The sequence below is a fragment of the Macrobrachium nipponense genome, chromosome 23 (assembly GCF_015104395.2).
Source record: "Macrobrachium nipponense isolate FS-2020 chromosome 23, ASM1510439v2, whole genome shotgun sequence".
Taxonomy (NCBI): Eukaryota; Metazoa; Arthropoda; class Malacostraca; order Decapoda; family Palaemonidae; genus Macrobrachium; species Macrobrachium nipponense.
In genome coordinates, this window is record NC_061090.1 from 19,787,327 (window position 1) to 19,812,134 (window position 24,808).

At 45.8% G+C, this 24,808-nt stretch overlaps 1 protein-coding gene across 1 annotated transcript in view; it reads left to right on the forward strand.

Moving 5' to 3' along the window:
- The window catches only part of LOC135199265 (BLOC-3 complex member HPS1-like), an 89,161-nt gene that overhangs the window by 15,636 nt on the left and 48,717 nt on the right, over positions 1–24,808 (forward strand). The window lies entirely within an intron of this gene.

Here is a 24,808-nt window from a genome sequence, read left to right on the forward strand (position 1 = left end):
ATCAGCATGTAGCTGGTATTACTATTAGATTTCCTATGGTCATTTTAAAGATGTTACAGTAAAGTAGTTTTTATTTCCTCCGATGTTTTGACTTTTGCTTTATAGTTGGCATGGGTGATAGTTGCAGTTCATAATAAAACATTATAAACCAAACATAAACACTTATTTTTGTTCATGAAACTTACCTGTCAGATATATATATAGCTGTATTTTCTGAAGTCCGACAGAATTTTAAAAACTTCCGACACACGCAGTGGTCGGCCAGGTGGTTAGTACCCATTCCCGCCGCTGGGACGGCGGGTCTATCAGGAACCATTCCCATTTTCATATTCATCATAATTTTTCTGTCGCCGGTGCTGAAAACACCTGTTTTCAGTACCTCCGTCTTAGGATTTTGGAAACTAAGTATCCTAATTGTCTTTTGATTTATTTACTTGGATTTGTGGCTAGGCATACGCTATCTTAAATTGATTTGAATTTGATTCATTTTTGCATAAAATATCTGAATCTAGTTAGGCTAGTTTCAGACGGGCTTGTCTGCAAAGATAGGGTGTGGCTACCGAAAGCTTCGGTAGATCCGCACTTGGTATGTACGAGGGGTATGTGTCTTGCTTCTTTGTTGAGATTTGTCATGTAAGGAGTGTGAGACTTTGTCTATTCCGTAAGGAAGACGTATGATTCGTATGTACGCAATTAATCAGTAAACATGTCTAATTCCGTAAGGAAGACGTATGATTCGTATGTACGCAATTAATCAGTAACAAAAGTCAGGGTAGTGAACCTGCTAACCTTCCTGTAGACTTTATTTTGCCTAACCCTGTAGTATGGCCTACGGGCTATGAATATGTCTACGAGAGGTGCTCGCTCTCCTTCATTGCTGTGAAGTGCTACTTCTGTAATTGTTACTCCTAACCCTGCAGTGTTGCCTTCGGGCCCTAAGCAGTGTCTGTAGAGGAATTGCCCTTTCTCTGATACTCTTTCGGTTCGTAACTTAGAATCGAAAGTGCTTGCTTTAGAGAGTAAAAGTGAAGTGCAGTGATACCCCTTGTGTAGTGGAGGGTGCGTCAGATCGGCCTCGTTTCGCCTCTAGCCGGGACCTCTGCTTGACTCCCAGGACCCGGGGAGGGAGCATGTCGAAAGCCTAAGGAGGGTTACAAGGAACCCCCACCGATCTGGCGTGCCTTCGGCAGTTTCTGATGAAAATCCCCAGACTGCCAAAGTGCGTGCGCGTGCACGAATCCTGAAAGATTGCTTCTCGTCCTCCGAAGCGTCCTCCTCGTGCAGGGGTTGGAGCTTTCGGAAGGACTCGCGCCCTCTAAATAGAAGCTTTATAGAAGAGGATGCTTCACGTCCTCTCTCTCTCTCTCTCGTTATGCGTTTCAGTGAGAAGTAAGAAGGCGAACGTCGCCTGAACTCGTGTCCGTCTTTCCACCGAGAAATACGTAAAAGAAGTCATAGTAGCAGGAAGCTTTTGAGAGCGGACGCCTGGGACGCTCGGATGGACTCCAGGCGCGCGCGGGCGCACACCAAGCGCGCGCCAGTGGACGCCGAGCGCGCTCCAGTGGACGCCGAGCGTGCACCAACGCACGCCAGGTGTGTCGCCTGGCTGAACGTTTCTGTTGAACTCTTCAAGCTCTTGTTTCAGATTTGGGCCTAAAGAATTTTTACCTCTACCTTCGGTGATACCTTCTACCTCACCTGCAAAGAATGTGAAGTAGGCAGTGCTTCGGAGGAAGCTTAAAGTGAACAGACAACTTCTTCTTCGAAACCCAGCAAGACATCGGGTTTCGTGAATGCAAGAGGTCTCTGTCAATTAATATTGCTTTTCGCATAGATGGATGGAGTTAAGGAAAGCTCAAGGGAAGATCTCGTTTGCTCTACCGCTACCTTTGCCATTCTGCCAATAAATTTAACTTGCCACTACCGCAGTCAAGACTTTGCGATAATGCAGTTACGGGTTATGTAAGGCTCGATGTCCTGCACGTCAGGACTCTCGGCAACGTTCAGTAGGATTCTTGCAAAGGCACAAATCATCAAAGGACGCTCTTCAGGAAAGCGCAAGACAGGACTTCCTTTGCCATACTGCCAATAAATTTTAAGCTTTAGCAGGCATTAGTTGTGATACGGGAGAGGAAGCTGGTTGGAGAGTTTCTTCCTCTTCCCAGGATAATTTTGCAAGCTTTTTAGCCCATCTGAAAGGGTTTTTCAGATGATATATTTTGTTAGTTTCTAGTCGGGACTACGCTGCCGAACTAGAACTCGTCGTTCTACCTGCCGTAAGCCCAGTCTCTTAACAGGATTCTTGCCCCTTCCTCGTTTGAGACGGGAATCGGAAAAATTAAATGCTCGACTTCCTGGATTACGTTTTGTCAATTCAGTGACTTTCCCCCATTGACAATATACTTTCGTTTTGTCAAGTAAGTGGGTATCCCCTCATTGACAAAATATCTCTTTGTCCCGTAAATGGGTTAGTTTTCTCATTGACAAAACATCTCATTACTTGATATTGCGTAAGCGATAAGCTCTTATTGAGAAGATTCGGAAGAGCTCTCATTCGTCATGTCGCAGACTCCGTACAAGAAATAGGACTTGTAGACTATGTCAATGAACGCTTATGTCCAATAACAGAAGAAGCTTGAGTTGACTGCTTCGATTCTCTTAAGTTTTGTTCATGAAACTTGCCTGTCAGATACGTATGTAGCTGTATTTCCGAATTCAGCTATATATAATGTCTGCCAGGTAATATGAACAAACTTTGTGATATAATTTCATATTTTGCCTTGCGTTATTTTACTTCTGGTTGGTTCAAGTCATATACGCTTGCTGTTGTTACCTCTTCGTATGGCAACCGAGAGGTCTATTGTCTATTTTAAGGACATTTAATCGTTACTCCCTGCAGCCTTCCAGGAGTTTCCGATTTATCTTTTACCGTTGTATGGTAGTGTTCTGACGACACAAACGCATCTATATATTTAGCGTTTTCTGTTTCGCTTAAATATACCAGCCTTGAGAGTCTTCTGCTCTAAAAAAATAACGGACCTATTTCGTTTCGTAGAATAGGTAGCTGGCAACCCAGACATAAATAAGAGAACACGTTCGTAAGCTGCTGGTGGCTGCTGCTGTCACGCTCTGTGTCTGTCCGTTTTCCAGTCCCGAGCCGTAAACAGGCCCGGTGCCGCCAGTTCCCCTGGAAGCAGGTAGGTAACGTCTTTGCGCTGTCATGCGCGGTTAGGTAAAGTTCTCTGTCCTGGGAACGGTTCGGTCTCTCCGCGGGATGCTGACTAACCGTATCTCTGTGCTGACGGTTACGTCTCTCCTGCGGGATTGGCTGACTAACTGTATCTCTGTCCTACAATCACGGACTTTAGCCTAAGATTGAGGAGATTTCTTATGTGAATGATAAACGTTGCATTCGTTTTGCCTTACTATGTTCAACAAGTTATCTCCTAATCCTTTTCGGTGCTCGTTACCGCACGGTATGGAACTACGAGTCTACGCAACATTGCACTTTTATTTGCTCTCCTGCTTAGGCAAAGCGCAGCCTTATTAGGGAAGTAAGCATACTCGGGGAGGGAATGGATGAGCTTGCTGGGGACCATTTCCTTCCTGAAGAAGTTTGTTTCCCCGAATAGACTGCAATTCAGACCACAGTTTTTTCCTAACGGGAAACTGAAATATTATTCTAGATCTAGGAATGATTCTGAACATCTCAGTGCGTCTATCACCTGAGGTGATAGAAAGAAGGTGCCGGACATCTGGATAGGGTTTCAGATGTCCTGGATCTCAATCTGAAAGAAGTAAAAGCGATTCGGTAGTCCCTCCAGTCCTCGAAACGAGTTTTTGAGAACCAGTGGTCCAGATCAACTCTGATATTCCACAGCTCTCTCATATCTTAAGAAGTATCTTCTCTCGGTCCTTGTTCGAGTTTACGAGAAAGAGCCTATTATAACAACAGGCGTAGAATGTAACGATCCTCTACAGGTTCGTTACAGGATTGCAAAAGTCCGTACGAATCGTCTCGATCGACGGCAGCAACTATTCACTTCCGAGTGGAATCTTTCTTTAGAAGTAAGTTAAGAGTTGTGTAGACTTTAGGGACGCCCTTTCATTCTTCTCTTCGATATGTTGAGGACGAAGAGGCTTCTTCTTCTCTGCTCCCTTATTCTCGATCCGGGATCGGTACCATTAAACGCCATCCTATGATATTGAACGGGGATGGATGTTTAGTCTCTTTTCCCCTTTTTCAATCGCTTAGGAAATGTAATAAGAGGATTTATGACGTCACAGGGAGCGACAATGACGCTGATCGCCCCATGTTGGCCTTCAGGATCCTGGATTCACAGAGGTCACATACTTCCTAGTTCACTTTCCAAGGACCTTTTCCGAGAGAGTCGGTCTACTCTAACTCGAAAGGTACCAATAACCTCTCCGCTCTGAGTCTGACTACGTTCAGACTATGAGATGTTGACAGGAATAAGATTACCGTCTTTCATTTCCGTCTGAAGAATGGGATAAGCTGGCAGTCACAACTATTAAAGAATATGCAAATATGTTGTTGACGGCCTTTGGGCCTCGGAGATTTGCTTCTGTCAACAAACAAAGCCCTTCACGATCTTTGAGTTCTGTGGATCTCGAAACGCTCACATCTACTTTTTGTCTCGCCTGTTTTCTCGGAGTCAGACACTCGTCTGAGAATCAGGCGACATATAGTAGCCCTGAGTTTCTTGTTGTCGAAGTCGGTTGCGTTTATACACCCCCGATGATCGTGTAACATGAGACCAGGTTGGACTGTCAGGCATTCTTCCTTCGGGACTGAATCGCCTTTTTGCTCCTCGCTCCTTTCTCCTGGCACCAGAAGCTCGAGTCAGGAGTTGATTCGCTGACGACGTTGGGTTGCGTTGATACACCCCCAAGGTTTGCTTAGATTGAATCGCCCAGGCAGTCCAGACACTCATCCTTCAGCGAAGAATAGTGCCTTATGGTCTTCAGGGTACAGCCTTGCTGTCCTTGATTCGTCTTGGACTGGTCCAAACTGGATCGGGTCTACCTGACTTTAGTACAGAAACGGAACTGGACTGTGCATGTCCAGATAGCGAAGCTTTCAATATGGAACTTAGACGTAGTCTGAAGTTCTTGATGTCAAAGCATTCGAACCTCTCCTACCTGTTAACTTCTTGCATGTGATCAGGAAGGCCGTCTTCTAACCACCCTAGAGACGACAAAGAGGGTTAGTGAAATTTTAAGCCATCGTCACAAGTTTTGGCTTTAGAAAACACAAGGCGGTGTGCTCTCTAAGCCTTCCGTTGTGGCCTAAGAATGGAAACCCGTTTTGTCCTTGGGCCAGGAGCTTGGAAGCAAGGATGGCACAAGTTAGTGGGCAGGAGCCAGAGAGAGTCCTGTGCCCTGTCGGGTCTCTCAAGTTTTATCTACATAAAACTCAAGAAAGTCGAAGTCATTCGGGCAATCTGCAGTGTTCCGAAAAAGACCAGACTTGCCCATATCGAAGAACACCCTGGCTTTAGTGTTAAGGAGTTCTTTCAAAAATGCTCCTTCATTGTGTTTGCACAAAGATTTGAAATCTTTTGATCTGAATGCTCACGAGGTGAGGGCGCGGCCTCGGAAGCATTTCAACACAGCATGGCACTCAGCAACATCCTGAGTACCATGTTTTTTAGCGAAGCAACTCTGTGTTCACTTCACACTCCCTGCGAGATGAAGATGGCATATGTAGATTGCTGCTCGCTAGGGCCATACGTGTTCTGCAGACACAATCTTGGGGGCAAGAAGTACCACTCATCCTATCCTGTAGAAAATGGTTAGGAAGAGCTCTTAATTTAGTTGTTGAGTCGCCGACAACGGCGACTTCTTCTCTTAAGCCTTAGTTAAAACACCTTAACTTTGGCTAGGTTGGTCAGGTGGTGATATATATATATATATATATATATATTATTTTATTCTTAGCCCTCATGGTATGGTCAATATGGTCTTAGTCCACGTCGTGGTCTCGCCCCTGTTGACAGATCATCTGGAGTGCACCAGCTATATAGGTCTCTACCTCGCTGGCAACTCTAGTAGCACAAGCAGACTTATGTGGCAGTAACCACGAAGCCAGCTATGCTAACAGGTGGAACCAAGATGTAAATCATCTGCATGCATTTGTTTCCCAAAATCCTTCTATTCTGTCCCTTCCCACCTCCAAAGGTGGGATTCAGCTATATATATATCTGACAGGTAAGTTTCATGAACAAAATGATATTGTTATGATACAATAAAGTTTGTTCATACTTACCTGGCAGATATATATAATCAGTCCCACCCACCTCCCCTCAGGGGACAGTGGAAATAAAAATTATGAATAGAAAATGGGAATGGTTCCTGATATCCCAGCCTGATCCCAGCGGCGGGAATGGGTACTAACCACCTGGGCCGACCAACTATGCGTGTGTTTCGGAAGTTTTTAAAATTCTGTCGGACTTCAGAAAAATACAGCTATATATATATCTGCCAGGTAAGTATGAACAAACTTTATTGTATCATAACAATATCATTTTTCAGAGAAAGATACATAAAGCAAAATTATATTAATTTTGAATAATAAAAAAAAAATTCAGTTATTTGTTCATGGGATATCACTTTCGCATCTGGATCTTTCTCAAACATTTAGGGAAGCCATCAGCAAGGTTTTCCAAGATTGAGGTTTTGATGTTCTGTCAAGCGAGATACAGCTACGTTGCTAATTTTGCTGCTGTTGAAGTGTCCTTGTTACATAACTTTCCTTTTATATAACCCAAATGTTCTCAGTTGGATTGACGTCAGGTGAGTTACACGGTCAGTCCTCACTATACTAATTGATTTCATTGTCATCAACAAGCCACTTTTTAACAACTTTTGCAGTATGGCAAGGTTTTCTCCTGACGATACGATTTCCCAGGCTCTGAGAGGCCATCGCCGTAGGCGATGGCTGCTCCTTTTCTTCTCCAACTGCTAGTTCCGCTGGGAAGGTGAGCCAGTATCCAATTCCTCCCCCATTCCCTCTTTCCTTACGGCTACGAGGGAAAGGGGAGGGATCCTACAGAGATTTCTCTGTAAGATCCCACGTTAGGGGCTGCGCTACTGGGGGACCTTCGGGTCCTACCTGACGTAAGCCCCGGTCGTTGAGGAGGGATCCTGCCCCTTTCTCGATTTCTACGGGAATCGAGAGGACCACCAGCCGATATCGTTTGACGAATTCGGTGGGGGGTTTCGCAGAGTGCTTAGAATTCTACGGAATTTCTAGCGCACTCAGAGTGTTCGAGTTTTTTACGATCTCCAAACACTTAGGCGAGACCACGGTCCAAAGTGAGCGAGAATCCCCGATAATTGTTACACGATAATCGGGAACCTCGCTTATGCTCGAATTCCTGTAATTTCTAGCATTTGGAAGAAGACTGCTGCTGAAAGAAGAGGTATCTACAGTAGGCGATTAACCTGGAATAGAGAAGAACGGACGGAACTTCCAGTTTGGCTTGAACTATCGTCTTCGGTATTCTGTTCACCATTGAAGCTTTCCTTTGGGAAAGACTTCTCCTTCACTCTCTTGGACTAAGAAAGAACGAAGGCGTCGATCTTCCAATCCTTATTCTCATTCCTCGAGAGGAAAAGAATTTAGGATGAAGGTCGTGGTACAGAACCTACAAATATACTACGTATATTACCCTCGCGACATGATTCTTTTAACAGTTGAATTGTCTGGGGGGTAGGCGCATACCGTAGTTAACTCTACGGTTTGTGACCGAGACGAATTGTATTCTTATTGAACTGCAACTCGGGGTTGCTTGCAACCTCCCAGCAGTTATCAGTTTCGATTTTAGATACTTGGTATTGTCATGACAACACCAAATCAGCTTTTGTATTTACCGAAATCCGTTTCGTTTAAATATAATTGCTCAAGCGTATTCTTTATGCTCGATGGTTCCAGCCGAACGCATTCCTTCGTGGAATAATGGATTACCTGGCAACTCAGGATGACGAGTCACCGAGTGCTACTGCGTATTGAACTGCCTGATAGCAGCTCAGTATCAGCTAGGTCTCGGAGATGCACGGTCGGTGACGTCTCTCTCTCCCCTGGTTTGATTGACTACCGAACCGTATCTCTGCCCAACAATCATGGACTTAGTTCTCTGATTAACGGGGATTCTCGCTATAATGAAGGAACATCTACTGCTGTGATGCTCGATTTCATCGCCTTCGACATGCGAGAATTTTCAACAGAGATATCTCTTGGACTCTTTCATCTTTACTGTTTACCGCACGGTAACAGAAGTCTGTACTAGTCTCCCGCTGCATCGCACCGCGATAATGCGAATGATTTTTGCAGACATCTGATGTTTGTCTTCAAAATATCTCGTATTCGTAGGTGTGCAATTATTCATTGCTCGCCCCGAATTAACAGATTTGTCAGAAGACATCGCCTACTCTCCGACCTGACAGCTCTACTTCCAAATGTTCAGCCCATGAGAAGCAGTTCTTCAGGCAGTATTTCCCTGTCTCTTCATTACTGAAAAGCACTCCGCCAGAATCTGATTCTGGCGAGTTTTATAGTATTCCCAATACTCCCATGTTGGGTAGAAGCACTCCTGTCATGGAAGGTTAGTGTTAGTATTTTTATTAATGGGAAGGAGATCTTCACTGAGGGCAATAATGTTAACTAGAATTGTTGTTTCTTTGCCTTATATAGGGTCTTCTTTATGTATCTTATAACCTTTGTATCAGCATGTAGCTGGTATTACTATTAGATTCCTATGGTCATTTAAAGGAGTGTTTACAGTAAAGTATTTTATTTCCTCCGATTGTTTTGACTTTTGCCTTTAGAGTTGGCATGGGTGATAGTTGCAGTTCATAATAAAACATTATAAACCAAACATAAACACTTATTTTTGTTCATGAAACTTACCTGTCCAGATATATATAGCTGTATTTTCTGAAGTCCGACCGAATTTTTAAAAACTTCCGACACACGCAGTGGTCGGCCAGGTGGTTAGTACCCATTCCCGCCGCTGGGAGGCGGGGGTATCAGGAACCATTCTCATTTTCTATTCATAATTTTTCTGTCGCCGGTGCTGAAAACACCTGTTTTTCAGTACCTCCCGCTTAGGATTTTGGAAACTTCATTGCCGCTAAGTATCCTAATTGTCTTTTGATTTATTTACTTGGATTTGTGGCTAGGCATACGCTATCTTAAATTGATTTGAATTTGATTCATTTTTGCATAAAATATCTGAATCTAGTTAGGCTAGTTTCAGACGGGCTTGTCTGCAAAGATAGGGTGTGGCTACCGAAAGCTTCGGTAGATCCGCACTTGGTATGTACGAGGGTATGTGTCTTGCTCTTTGTTGAGATTTGTCATGTAAGGAGTGTGAGACTTTGTCTATTCCGTAAGGAAGACGTATGATTCGTATGTACGCAATTAATCAGTAAACATGTCTAATTCCGTAAGGAAGACGTATGATTCGTATGTACGCAATTAATCAGTAACACAAAAGTCAGGGTAGTGAACCTGCTAACCTTCCTGTAGACTTTATTTTGCCTAACCCTGTAGTATGGCCTACGGGCTATGAATATGTCTACGAGAGGTGCTCGCTCTCCTTCATTGCTGTGAAGTGCTACTTCTGTAAATTGTTATCTCCTAACCCTGCAGTGTTGCCTTCAGGCCCTAAGCAGTGTCTGTAGAGGAATTGCCCTTTCTCTGATACTCTTTCGGTTCGTAACTTAGAATCGAAAGTGCTTGCTTTAGAGAGTAAAAGTGAAGTGCAGTGATACCCCTTGTGTAGTGGAGGGTGCGTCAGATCGGCCTCGTTTCGCCTCTAGGCCGGGACCTCTGCTTGACTCCCAGGACCCGGGGAGGGAGCATGTCGAAAGCCTAAGGAGGGTTACAAGGAACCCCCACCGATCTGGCGTGCCTTCGGCAGTTTCTGATGAAAATCCCCAGACTGCCAAAGTGCGTGCGCGTGCACGAATCCTGAAAGATTGCTTCTCGTCCTCCGAAGCGTCCTCCTCGTGCAGGGGTTGGAGCTTTCGGAAGGACTCGCGCCCTCTAAATAGAAGCTTTATAGAAGAGGATGCTTCACGTCCTCTCTCTCTCTCTCGTTATGCGTTTCAGTGAGAAGTAAGAAGGCGAACGTCGCCTGAACTCGTGTCCGTCTTTCCACCGAGAAATACGTAAAAGAAGTCATAGTAGCAGGAAGCTTTTGAGAGCGGATGCCTGGGACGCTCGGATGGACTCCAGGCGCGCGCGGGCGAAGGCACACCAGCCGCGCGCCAGTGGACGCCGAGCGCGCTCCAGTGGACGCCGAGCGCGCTCCAGTGGACGCCGAGCGTGCACCAACGCACGCCAGGTGTGTCGCCTGGCTGAACGTTTCTGTTGAACTCTTCAAGCTCTTGTTTCAGATTTGGGCCTAAAGAATTTTTACCTCTACCTTCGGTGATACCTTCTACCTCACCTGCAAAGAATGTGAAGTAGGCAGTGCTTCGGAGGAAGCTTAAAGTGAACAGACAACTTCTTCTTCGAAACCCAGCAAGACATCGGGTTTCGTGAATGCAAGAGGTCTCTGTCAATTGATATTGCTTTTCGCATAGATGGATGGAGTTAAGGAAAGCTCAAGGGAAGATCTCGTAGTTTGCTCTACCGTCCCTACCTTTGCCATTCTGCCAATAAATTTAACTTGCCACTACCGCAGTCAAGACTTTGCGATAATGCAGTTACGGGTTATGTAAGGCTCGATGTCCTGCACGTCAGGACTCTCGGCAACGTTCAGTAGGATTCTTGCAAAGGCACTCATCAAAAGGACGCTCTTCAGGAAAGCGCAAGACAGGACTTCCTTTGCCATACTGCCAATAAATTTTAAGCTTTAGCAGGCATTAGTTGTGATACGGGAGAGGAAGCTGGTTGGAGAGTTTCTTCCTCTTCCCAGGATAATTTTGCAAGCTTTTTAGCCCATCTGAAAGGGTTTTTCAGATGATATATTTTGTTAGTTTCTAGTCGGGACTACGCTGCCGAATTGAACATCGTCGTTCTACCTGCCGTAAGCCCAGTCTAACTTAGGATTCTTGCCCCTTCCTCGTTTTGAGACGGGAATCGGAAAAATTAAATGCTCGACTTCCTGGATTACGTTTTGTCAATTCAGTGACTTTCCCACCCCCATTGACAATATACTTTCGTTTTGTCAAGTAAGTGGGTATCCCCCTCATCTTGGACAAAATATCTCTTTGTCCCGTAAATGGGTTAGTTCTCATTGACAAACATCTCATTAACTTGATATTGCGTAAGCGAATAAGCTCTTATTGACAAGATTCGGAAGAGCTCTCATTCGTCATTCGCAGACGCTACAAGAAATAGACTTGTAGACTACGTCAATGAACGCTTATGTCCAATAACAGAAGAAGCTTGAGCTGACTGCTTCGATTCTCTTAAGTTTTGTTCATGAAACTTGCCTGTCAGATACGTATGTAGCTGTATTTCCGAATTCAGCTATATATATGTCTGCCAGGTAAGTATGAACAAACTTTGTGATATAATTTCATATTTTGCCTTGCGTTATTTTACTTCTGGTTGGTTCAAGTCATATACGCTTGCTGTTGTTACCTCTTCGGATGGCAACCGAGAGGTCTATTGTCTATTTTAAGGACATTTAATCGTTACTCCCTGCAGCCTTCCAGGAGTTTCCGATTTATCTTTTACCGTTGTATGGTAGTGTTCTGACGACACAAACGCATCTATATATTTAGCGTTTTCTGTTTCGCTTAAATATACCAGCTTGAGAGTCTTTCTGCTCAAAAAATAACGGACCTATTTCTTCGTAGAATAGGGTAGCTGGCAACCCAGACATAAAGTTAAGAGACAACGTTCGTAAGCTGCTGGCTGCTGCTGTCACGCTGTGTCTGTCCGCCAGTCCAACCGAGCCAGTAACAGATCGTGCGCTGTCATGCGCGGTAGGTTACGTCTCTCTCCTGCGGGGATTGACTGACTACCGTATCTCTGTGCTGACGGTTACGTCTCTCCTGCGGGATTGACTGACTAACTGTATCTCTGTCCTACAATCACGGACTTTAGCCTAAGATTGAGGAGATTTCTTATGTGAATGAATAAACGTTGCATTCGTTTTGCCTTACTATGTTCAACAAAGTTATCTCCTAATCCTTTCGGTGCTCGTTACCGCACGGTATGGAACTACGAGTCTACCGCAACATTGCACTTTTATTTGCTCTCCTGCTTAGGCAAAGCGCAGCCTTATTAGGGAAGTAAGCATACTCGGGGAGGGAATGGATGAGCTTGCTGGGGACCATTTCCTTCCTGAAGAAGTTTGTTTCCCCGAATAGACTGCAATTCAACAACCACAGTTTTTTTCCTAACGGGAAACTGAAATATTATTCTAGATCTAGGAATGATTCTGAACATCTCAGTGCGTCTATCACCTGAGGTGATAGAAAGAAGGTGCCGGACATCTGGATAGGGTTTCAGATGTCCTGGATCTCAATCTGAAAGAAGTAAAAGCGATTCGGTAGTCCCTCCAGTCCTCGAAACGAGTTTTTGAGAACCAGTGGTCCAGATCAACTCTGATATTCCACAGCTCTCTCATATCTTAAGAAGTATCTTCTTCTCGGTCCTTGTTCGAGTTTACGAGAAAGAGCCTATTATAACAACAGGCGTAGAATGTAACGATCCTCTACAGGTTCGTTACAGGATTGCAAAAGTCCGTACGAATCGTCTCGATCGACGGCAGCAACTATTCACTTCCGAGTGGAATCTTTCTTTAGAAGTAAGTTAAGAGTTGTGTAGACTTTAGGGACGCCCTTTCATTCTTCTCTTCGATATGTTGAGGACGAAGAGGCTTCTTCTTCTCTGCTCCCTTATTCTCGATCCGGGATCGTTACCATTAAACGCCACCTCCTATGATATTGAACGGGGATGGATGTTTAGTCTCTTTTCTCCCCTTTTTCAATCGCTTAGGAAATGTAATAAGAGGATTTATGACGTCACAGGGAGCGACAATGACGCTGATCGCCCCATGTTGGCCTTCAGGATCCTGGATTCACAGAGGTCACATACTTCCTAGTTCACTTTCCAAGGACCTTTTCCGAGAAAGGTCGTCTACTCTAACTCGAAGGTACCAATAACCTCTCCGCTCTGAGTCTGACTACGTTCAGACTATGAGATGTTGACAGGAATAAGATTACCGTCTTTCATTTCCGTCTGAAGAATGGATAAGCTGGCAGTCACAACTATTAAAGAATATGCAATATGTTGTTGACGGCCTTTGGGCTCAGAGATTTGCTTCTGTCAAACAACAAAGCCCTTCACGATCTTTGAGTTCTGTGGAATCTCGAAACTCGCTCACCATACTTTTTGTCTCGCCTGTTTTCTCGGAGTCAGACACTCGTGCGAGATCAGGCGACATATAGTAGCCCTGAGTTTCTTGTTGTCGAAGTCCGGTTGCGATTTATACACCCCCGATGATCGTGTAACATGAGACCAGGTTGGACTGTCAGGCATTCTTCCTTCGGGACTGAATCGCCTTTTTGCTCCTCGCTCCTTTCTCCTGGCACCAGAAGCTCGAGTCAGGAGTTGATTCGCTGACGACGTTGGGTTGCGTTGATACACCCCCAAGGTTTGCTTAGATTGAATCGCCCAGGCAGTCCAGACACTCATCCTTCAGCGAAGAATAGTGCCTTATGGTCTTCAGGGTACAGCCTGCTGTCCTTGATTCGTCTGACTGGTCAACTGGTCGGTCACCTGACTTTAGTACAGACGGACTGACTGTGGCATGTCCAGATCGAAGCTTTCAATATGGAACTTAGACGTAGTTCTGAAGTTCTTGATGTCAAAGGCATTCGAACCTCTCCTACCTGTTAACTTCTTGCATGTGATTCATGGAAGGCCGCCTTCTTCTAACCAACACCTAGAGGACGGACAAAGAGGGTTAGTGAAATTTTAAGCCATCGTCCACAAGTTTTTGGGCTTTAGAAAACACAAGGCGGTGTGCTCTCTAAGCCTTCCGTTGTGGCCTAAGAATGGAAACCCGTTTTGTCCTTGGGCCAGGAAGCTTGGAAGCAAGGATGGCACAAGTTAGTGGGCAGGAGCCAGAGAGAGTCCTGTGCCCTGTCGGGTCTCTCAAGTTTTATCTACATAAAACTCAAGAAAGTCGAAGTCATTCGGGCAATCTGCAGTGTTCCGAAAAGACCAGACTTGCCCATATCGAAGAACACCCTGGCTTTAGTGTTAAGGAGTTCTTTCAAAAATGCTCCTTCATTGTGTTTGCACAAAGATTTGAAATCTTTTGATCTGAATGCTCACGAGGTGAGGGCGCGGCCTCGGAAGCATTTCAACACAGCATGGCACTCAGCAACATCCTGAGTACCATGTTTTAGCGAAGCAACTCTGTGTTCACTTCACACTCCCTGCGAGATGTGAAGATGGCATATGAGATCTGCTGCTCGCTAGGGCCATACGTGGTCTGCAGACACAATCTTGGGGGCAAGAAGTACCACTCATCCTATTCCTGTAGAAAATGGTTAGGAAGAGCTCTTTAATTTAGTTGTTGAGTCGCCGACAACGGCGACTTCTTCTCTTAAGCCTTAGTTAAAACACCTTAACTTTGGCTAGGTTGGTCAGGTGGTGATATATATATATATATATATATATTATTTTACTTCTTAGCCCTCATGGTATGGTCAATATGGTCTAGTCACGTCGTGGTCTCGCCCCTGTTGACAGATCATCTGGAGTGCACCAGCTATATAGGTCTCTACCTCGCTGGCAAACTCTAGTAGCACAAGCAGACTTATGTGGCAGTAACCACGAAGCCAGCTATGCTAACAGGTGGAACCAAGATGTAAATCATCTGCATGCATTTGTTTCCCAAAATCCTTCTATTCTGTCCCTTCCCACCTCCAAAGGTGGGATTCAGCTATATATATATCTGACAGGTAAGTTTCCATGAACAAAATGATATTGTTATGATACAATAAAGTTTGTTCATACTTACCTGGCAGATATATATAATCAAGTACCCACCCACCTCCCCTCAGGGGACAGTGGAAATAAAAATTATGAATAGAAAATGGGAATGGTTCCTGATACCCGCCTCCCAGCGGCGGGAATGGGTACTAACCACCTGGCCGACCACTGCGTGTGTCGGAAGTTTTTAAAATTCTGTCGGACTTCAGAAAATACACTATATATATCTGCCAGGTAAGTATGAACAAACTTTATTGTATCATAACAATATCATTTTTCAGGAAAGATACATAAAGCAAAATTATAATTAATTTTGAATAATCAAAAAAAAATTCAGTTATTTGTTCATGGGATATCACTTTCGCATCTGGATCTTTCTCAAACATTTAGGGAAGCCATCAGCAAGGTTTTCCAAGATTGAGGTTTTGATGTTCTGTCAAGCGAGATACAGCTACGTTGCTAATTTTGCTGCTGTTGAAGTGTCCTTGTTACATAACTTTCCTTTTATATAACCCAAATGTTCTCAGTTGGATTGACGTCAGGTGAGTTACACGGTCAGTCCTCACTATACTAATTGATTTCATTGTCATCAACAAGCCACTTTTTACAACTTTTGCAGTATGGCAAGGTGCCCCATCTTGCTGAAGAATTTCTGCTCCAGTTGCGTTGAAAGAGTCGGCCAAATTGTTCTTTAATAACCTTAAATACTACACCTTAGTAACTGTCTGACCTTTAGGTAGGATGATAAACTTCCCTTTACTGCTTAAAGCAAAACTCCCCCATACAATGAGGGAAGCTGGGTGTTTTACAGTACAAGCTGTGTTTTGGACCTATTAGCCCCTTTTGGCACCCATACATGTTTTCCCTTAGTGTCACTGACAAGAAACACGCTCTCATCAGTCCAGAGCATAGCCCTTCATTGCTCTTATGTCCAATGTTTATATTTATATGATGGCAAAATTCTTAATTTTCTTAAACTGGAATGGAGTTACAGCAGGTTTTGGTTTAACCTCCACTTTCTTACAGGACAACCATTCTTGTATGTTTTCCTGAATTGTCCTCATATGTAGAGATGTCTCTCAGTAACTTGTGATAGTTTTTATTTGGTTTTTTTTGCTATCAGTGTAGGATTAAGGGCTAACTCCCTCTTTATTAGAGCTAAACTCCCTCTTTATTAGAGCTATTGTTTGCTTACTTATTTGGGGTTTCCTCGGTGCCTTTAGATGCAAGGGTAATTCTTTCTGGTCTCTGGCCTTGAATTTTCCCAGAAATAGTAAACTGTTCACTCTTTCTTGCCAGTTTGTGCTGCGATTTCTTCTACGTATTGTTAAACCCATTTTAAAGCATTCTGTTACTCTAATTATATTTCAAGTGCTTTTACGAGGCTTAGACATGTTTCTAAAGGTAATATGAGCTTTAATGCAAGGATAACAGTAGAAGAAGCAGCCCCAAGTCTGTCATAAAATTAGAAGTTGATATTTCCCTCATGGAAGGCAATTAGCTGCTGGTCAGTATTTCTCCCACACACTACTTAGCAAGCGACTGACTCTAGTTTCCAACTACGTACTAGTTAATTTCTCCCTGCTGATTTTTTAGCCTATAGTATCTTACGGTGATAGTAAAAAATGTGGATAATGTTTGCAAATGTCCATATGTTGCAACTATCACCCTCCTGACTGTACTACTATGAGATTCAGGGTCTGTAACACGGTTTTTTGGACTTTGCTCCTTGTCAAAGCATCGGATGTAGCTGAAAGTTGACATATGTATATTTTACAACCACACACAAATTTTGTCAGCATTATCAGTAACCAAAACCCGATAGTTTTAATTTTTATAGAGTAAAAATGATCTAGCCGACGCCATGGCCAATGATTACGAGCCAAGAGTCGAAAAACATTCATTACGTAAGCAAATTAAACACCTTTGACGAAATGTTGCCCCGCCCATCCACAAGACACAAACTCCATCGGTTCTGAAACCCAAAGACTTTATGAATTGCGGAACGATACATAGATGTGGGTGGGTATCAGTGCTAGCGTAGTAATGCTACTGTAGCAGTAGTGCCGCAACTGTATAGCAGTAATATACATGAATTAAACGTTTAGGCCAACTGCTGGGATCCTTGAGGATCAATTAGCACTTCTTACAACTACTCGAGAAATTAGTTTTTATAGCCAGAAGTTAAATTTTCTAATCCAACAATGCCCATGGTAGCCTTCAGTGTTATCCTGAATTATAACGAGGCGAAAGTGGGTGGAGCCTCATGGTTATCATTCTGACGATAATTATTGGTGAAGGTTTAAAGCCAATATACGGTACCGGCTATTTTTTTTTCAGTAAATAGGTAGATAGCCAATAAATAAAAATTGCTTGACATTGGATATAGCAGTTATCAAATCAAGCTTGTCTACTATGTTTTTGAAAATTACCAGCTATTCCCTACATCTTGTCAATCTGATTGACAAGATGTAAAGATGTAAAGTAGACTGTAATTTCTTAGGAAACCTATTTTGGGAGTTAGACTAATAATCGAAGTGTTTTTGTATTTATTAACATATTTTGTTGGTTTGTTCATTATGACAATTATCAGTGGAGAGGTTCCAGAGTTCATAAAGGTGTACTGCTTTGCTTGTATTTAAATTTTTATGTCATTGTTGCCTGAGGTTTAGCCTTCGTTACGTATAGCCAATCATCCATCGAGAAAAAGGGAAGAAATGCTGTCATAAGTTACGTAACGAGTGCGTTCAAAACCTTATCTCTGAGTAAGTTGGCCCGTCTTCAAAAAAAGTCACTTTTACATTGTAAGTACCAAATTTATTCAACCTACGTAATGCAGAATACAGTCAAAATTTATGTGTAGATATAATATGTATTCTGAATAAGCGTTATATTTATGAAATGCATAGATAAAAAGTTATTGCGAAAAAACCGTGTTACAGAAGCCCTGAATCTCATAGTAGTGGCCATCCACCGAGAGTTACAAATTGTGAATTAATTTAGATACTTGTTAAACAAGTATACAGTATGTATTGGCCAGAGTTTGATGCTATTGTATCTGGTCCCAGAGGAGTTGCAATCTTCTTGGCTTGTTTGATGGTGTTGGCTGGATTACCTCCACTGGTTTGACTGGTATGATAGTCCATGTAGGTAAGATAATCTCTCTCTCTCTCTCTCTCTCTCTCTCTCAGCAGCTGATTTCTCATATTTCTCCTTATATGAGTAGGGGAGAAATTTTTTTTTTTTTTACTGTATTGATGCTTAGTTTTTTCCTGTGTATGAAGTGCCTCGAGAAGGTGTGGACATTGGTGGTCTGGTGCTTGGTCTATAATTTTGTTGTTCTTTTTATTAGCTCATCTCTTAAAAGTGTTTTGTTCCGACACGGCATACAAACCTTCGGTCCTTTTACAATAGGAAGGTACTAGCGGCAGCTGGATAGGTCGTAAGCTTTCGAACAAGGGGTTCGGTAGTTAACTGCTTGTCCGACAGGCGCTGCGCGCACGACTGGGAGGTAAACAAATCACTTTTGCTTTCGGCCTGCTGGCGTGTAGACGTGTATCATCGCTCTCTGCCCGCTTCATCGTCGTTGCTTTCGCATGGTTGTGTTTTTCTTTTTCTATTTATCTAGTGAAACTGAATTGTAAGTACAATCATTTCATATTTATTTCCATTGAATTCAATTGTGAATTAAAGGATCTTGTTTTCTCCACGCCCTCCGATTACCCGAGTGCCGGGACTGAAGTGTATGCTCGGTGCCGAGGGCGGGAGAGCGCTCGCTCCGAGCTTATATTTTGGTTGGAAATGTGTAGATGAAAATCGTAAGTAAGTGCCCTTTTCATTTATATTTTTTTGACCTGTATGCTCGTTGCCGAGCGAATGCGCTCGGCACGAAAACTTATTCTGTATGGAAGTGGAATCGCAAGTACAGTATTCTTTTTCATTTTCATATATTTATTTTGATTGTAGCAATACTCATTTTGGATCAGTTTCCGCTCTTACCCGGAAATTGATCCTTTCCCCTTTTTACCCCTTTTTATTTGAATGAAGTTGAAATCGCAAGTGCAGTTCTTTTTCATTTTCATATTTTATTGAGATTGCATTATGTACTTGGATCAAGTTTCCGCTATTTCCCGGGAATTGATCCTTCCCCTTTTATTTTGTATGAAGTGAAATCGCAAGCGCAGTATTCTTTTTCATTTTCATATTTATTTTTGATTGCATCAATTCATTATGGATCAAGGTTTCCGTTCATAATCGGGAATGGATCCTTTTACCCTTGCGCTCGGTACCGAGGGCGCAAATGCGCTCGATCCGAGCCCTTATTCATTGTGAAGTGAATCGTAATGCAAGATTCTTTTTCATTATATTCCTTTTATTATTTTGATTGCATCAATATTTATTTGGTTCAAGTTCCGCTCAGTCAGGGAATTGATCCTTATGCCCTTGCATTCGGGCCGAGGGCACGATTGCTCTCGGGCTCTTATTATTATTGTTGGGTACATGGGTGCTGTGCGGGGGTGGGGAACGAGAATCCCCCCCCGCTCAGCTCCCACAGATGGCCCTTCCCCTTCGGGGGGGGGAGGTTATCTGGGTTCTTCTCCTCGCCCGATCCGTCGAGCGCGGGGAGGGCGCTCGGTGCCCGATGTACAATTGTATTTGGGGTGGGGCTTCCCCACTCGTTCGGTGTGGGGCTCACCCCCCCGCGCGAGGGGACTTCCACCCCCCCACTAATCACTACTACTGTGATTTCCGCAGGTGCTACTGCCACGAGGGTGGACCTTGGTGAGGTATGGGCGTCCTTCCATTTGCAGGGCGTGCTAGTGTCCAGGGGCTGCGGTTCTATGTCTGGGCCTACTGCGGTCACCCATGGAGTGGTGACCACGCTCCAGGTGACGACGTCCCTCCTCACCTGGTGTACTCGCCTCACGTGGTAACAGTCTTGCCTACAGCCGCTGTGAAGTGCCGTTCGCCGTACCGAGAGGGGGGCGTGCCGTCCGTCCGCTCGTGGTTGCCGCGCTGCCGCGACCACACTTCCGCTGCCCTAGAGCTCGCCCCTGGACCTGCCGCCGGTACCAGGATGTTGCTGGTTGCTGCTCCACTTCCTGTGTTTCCGGTGCTGCCCTGCCGTACCTGCCGATTCTGGGCTGACTGTTGCATGCAGTTGCTGCGCTGGCTGTCCCTGCCGTTGCTGCGCTGGCTGTAACCGATGCTGGTGCTGGCTGTGCCTGCTGTTCAGGTGACCTTGCCCATACCTGCTGACGTCGTCCCTGTTCGTGGTGGTACTACCCCAGACTTTGGTCTGTCTGTACAGGTGCGTCCGGGCCCTGTGGCTTCGGCTACAGCAGCCCCGGCTCCGCCCTGGATAGCAGATCTTACGTCTGTCCTGAGGAAGCTGACGAAGAAGAGGAGGAAGGTGTCGTCGTCGTCGTCTTCATCTTCTTCATTGTCATCGGCTGCCGCCTCTTCCCCTTCGACTTTTAAGGCTTCACAGCCGAGGAAGAAGAAGGTTGCCTCCTCCCTCCTAAGAAAGTCTCCCTCGGGAGCTTCTCGGGACCCGTCCTCACCTCGGTGGGACGGGAGGGTTCCTTCCGCTGGTCCTCCTGCTCCTTCGGGCGAGCGGGGCCCGTCTCTTCTCCGCAAGGAAGAAGACTACGGGGACCAGAGGGGTACCGGCTAACACCGGTACTTCTTCCTCGCCTGGTGTCAGTGGGTTCTGCCACTGCATCAGGGTCCGTATCGGCCTCTCGTTCGCGGGGAGGTACCAAGTGTACGGTCGCCTACCAGCGACCGTGCAGCCAGGAACCCAGACCTCTGAGCCTGCTCAGCGTCAGGTTCACGGCACGGGGCTGGAAGACTGGTGACAGCCGCTCACTCTGCGACTCTCACCAGACCAGCTCTCGTCATCTCGCGGTGACCAGCTGGCTACCCGGGATGTGACGGTCCACGACCGGCCACGGGCTGAGGCTGGGAAGAGGTCCCCCCGTTCGCCGGTGTCAGCCACGGCTGGAACCAGCGACGTGACGTGCCGTGAGGACACAAGCACCGGTCTCACTGTGACAGTGGAGCCTGCAGGTCGCCTGACCGTCGCTCTCACAGAGAGCAATCGGATACGGCAACCAGCACCAGCTCTTCTGACACTCGAGATCGGGCCGCTGTGCTCAGTCCAGCCGTTCTCCACAGCGAGACGGTTCGACCAGGCCTGCAGCTCGATCGCCCACGGCGGGGTTGACGATCGCCTGCAGCCCTCCAAGCCTGCTGGTTCTGCCAGCGAGCGAGTGGGAGCGTCAGGTCTGCCTCTCTCCCGTACCTTCAACCTCCTCGGGTTACACTGGGAGGAGCGAGGTATTGAGGAGTGATCGTGAGGGGTGCGCCCCTCATGATCCCACCACGACGCCCATACGTGCCAGGCACGGTTCTTGGACCGGCCAGGACATATGCGCAAGTGGATGGAGAAGACCGAGAGGGTTGTCGCTGTTTCCCCCCTTCTTAGGAGGAAGGGGTTCTCGAATATGCTCTTGTTCGAAGGGCTTAACGGTCCTACTCTGCAAGATGCTGTGACTTCCAAGATCCAGAGGAACTTTGCCGAGGTTATGGCGCTGATTCGTCAGCACAACGACCTCGGGGAAGGATTGCCGCTCCCACCAGCAGAGCCACGTCTCGGCTCGAGTCGTTTTGGGGCCCGAGAGGGAACCCAAATCGACGGTGGGTCTGCCGCGATCGGAGCTTGCCGACTGTGTTGAACCAGGTAGTCTCTCGTCTCCGGACAAGAAGGCTCTCTCAGTTCTGGCCGTCGAACAAGCTACTTCACCACCTCTACTGCGACAGAGGCATTTCTACGTGTCTTCGGACACCGTATTTTGAATACCCCTCTCGGTCCTCCTGAGAGGTTTCGACCTCGACGAGGACTGGAATGAGTCGGAGGACGGTATCGGCTCTCTCCTGTCAGGTGTCGATCAGCCCCACCCAGACGACGTTCACAGTGGCGGCAGACCCTTACCTACAGTAATGAGTTCGTAACCCTCCTCGGGAAAACGTTTTCCCAGGCTCTGAGAGGCGGCGATGGCTGCTCCTTTTCTTCTCCAACTGCTAGTTCCGCTGGAAGGCGAGCCAGTATCCAATTCCTCCCCCATTCCCTCTCTCCTTACGGCTACGAGGGAAAGGGGAGGGATCCTACAGAGATTTCTCTGTAAGATCCCACGTTAGGGGCTGCGCTACCGGGGGACCTTCGGGTCCTACCTGACGTAAGCCCCGTCGTTGAGGAGGGAATCCTGCCCCTTTCTCGATTTCTCTACGGGAATCGAGAGGACCACCAGCCGATATCGTTTGACGAATTCGGTGGGGGGTTTCGCAGAGTGCTTAGAATTCTACGGAATTTCTAGAGCACTCAGAGTGTTCGAGTTTTTTTTACGATCTCCAAACACTTAGGCGAGACCACGGTCCAAAGTGAGCGAGAATCCCCGATAATTGTTACACGATAATCGGGAACCTCGCTTATGCTCGAATTCCTGTAATTTCTAGCATTTGGAAGAAGACTGCTGCTGAAAGAAGAGTATCTCACAGTAGGCGATTAACCTGGAATAGAGAAGAACGGACGGGAACTTCCAGTTTGGCTTGAACTATCGTCTTCGGTATTCTGTTCACCATTGAAGCTTTCCTTTGGGAAAGACTTCTCCTTCACTCTCTTGACTAGAGAAACGAAGGCGGTCGATCTCTAATCCTTATTCTCATTCCTCGAGTGAGGAAAAGAATTTAGGATGGAGGTTTGTGGTACAGAACCTACAAATATACTACGTATATTACCCTCGCGACATGATTCTTTTAACAGTTGAATTGTCCGGGGGGGTAGGCGCATACCGTAGTTAACTCTACGGTTTGTGACCGAGACAAATTGTATCTTAATTGAACTGCAACTCGGGGTTGCCTGCAACCTCCCAGCAGTTATCAGTTTCGATTTTAGATACTTGGTATTGTCATGACAACACCAAATCAGCTTTTGTATTTACCCGAAATCCGTTTCTTTTAAATATAATTGCTCGAGCGTATCTTTATTGTCTCGATGGTTCTAGCCGAACGCATTCCTTCGTGGAATAATGGATTACCTGGCAACTCAGGATGACGAGTCACCGAGAGCTACTGCGTATTGAACTGCCTGATAGCAGCTCAGTATCAGCTAGGTCTCGGAGATGCACGGTCGGTTACGTCTCTCTCTCTCCCCTGGTTTGATTGACTACCGAACCGTATCTCTACCCAACAATCATGGACTTATTGGTCTCTGATTAACGGGGATTCTCGCAATAATGAAGGACCATCTACTGCTGTGACGCTCGATTTCATCGCCTTCGACATTGCGAGAATTTTCAACAGAGATATCTCTTGGACTCTTTCACTCTGTTTACCGCACGGTAACAGAAGTCTGTACTAGTCTCCCGCTGCATCGCACCGCGATAATGCGAATGATTTTTGCAGACATCTGAGTTTGTCTTCAAAATATCTCGTATTCGTAGGTGTGCAATTATTCATTGCTCGCCCCGAATTAACAGATGTGTCAGAAGACATCGCCTACTCTCCGACCTGACAGCTCTACTTCCAAATGTTCAGCCCATGAGAAGCAGTTCTTCAGGCAGTATTTCCCTGTCTCTTCATTACTGAAAAGCGCTCCGCTTTTATTGCAACTACGATCCTCACCGGACAGTCTTTGTAGCACAGGTTCAGAATCTTGAGAATCCTTCTCTCGGTTCAGCTGTGAAGACGTAGGTTGCTTTTTCTGTACACCTTCGTCTTCACGACACATAGTGTTGTTTCTCTTAGCTGAGAATCAACTATACTATGAGATATCTTGCCATCAGGGACCTCGGTCTCTAGAAGGCAATTGACTTTCGCCTGTTGGGCACATGCCTTAAGAGAATCATCACCTCGCCTTCTGGCATCGGTGACGAACAAATTATTTGTTTAGTCTCTTGGCATAACCCTTTTAAGGCGAAGGTCACGTGACTTGCTCGAGGGCTTGGAAACTTGCCTCCTAAAGAACGCAGGTCAGGCGGCAGCTGTCAGAGCGCCCAAGTCAGTTACGAACTTCACTGTGGACTTAGTTTGGTTGTTCCATAACAGTCTTTTCTTCGTCCTAACGGCTTGTCACAGTACCCATACCATCGACACCCACCATTGAGTGTCAGTGTCCTATCCACTACCGAGAAGAACTTCACTGCATGGGGATAGGAGAATGTGAGACACTTCGCTGCAGACGGATAGACCAGTATGGGTACAGGACATCACCGAAGTCGAGAAGAGGGATAGGTCCATACGACCATTCCCTTCTTTTCCTCTGAGGTAATTGCATGACTTTTCCTGCGAAGTCAAGCATCCAGGGGATGGGGATTCGTGGACGCTCGATTTCGTACGACTTCGTAGCGAAGACTCAGAACCCTTCGGTTCCTGACGATCGGTTAGAGTCCTTCACAATCCCCTCCCTAATGGACTTCACCGCCTTCGATGCGAAGGAGATGCTGCTTTGTCCTGTGAAAGCGCGACCGCGCTTTCTGAAGAAACTCAACATCCCAGGCTGAGTGTTGAAGACTCTTCGTCAGCACCAAGATGACCTAGAAGTACACTCCCTCGAGTTACACAAGAACTTCTCCGTGGCGCAGGTACTGAAGTCAGGGTCTGGTACAACCAGACCACTGGCACCCTCCTTCGACCTTTTGGATATTGCCCACAGGTCCTTGGATCGTTTTCCTTGGACCCGTGGTGGCTGCTCAACACGTTGTGTAGCTAACCCAGAACCCTAGCAGGCTGAACAGCATCGAGTCCTGGTGTGAC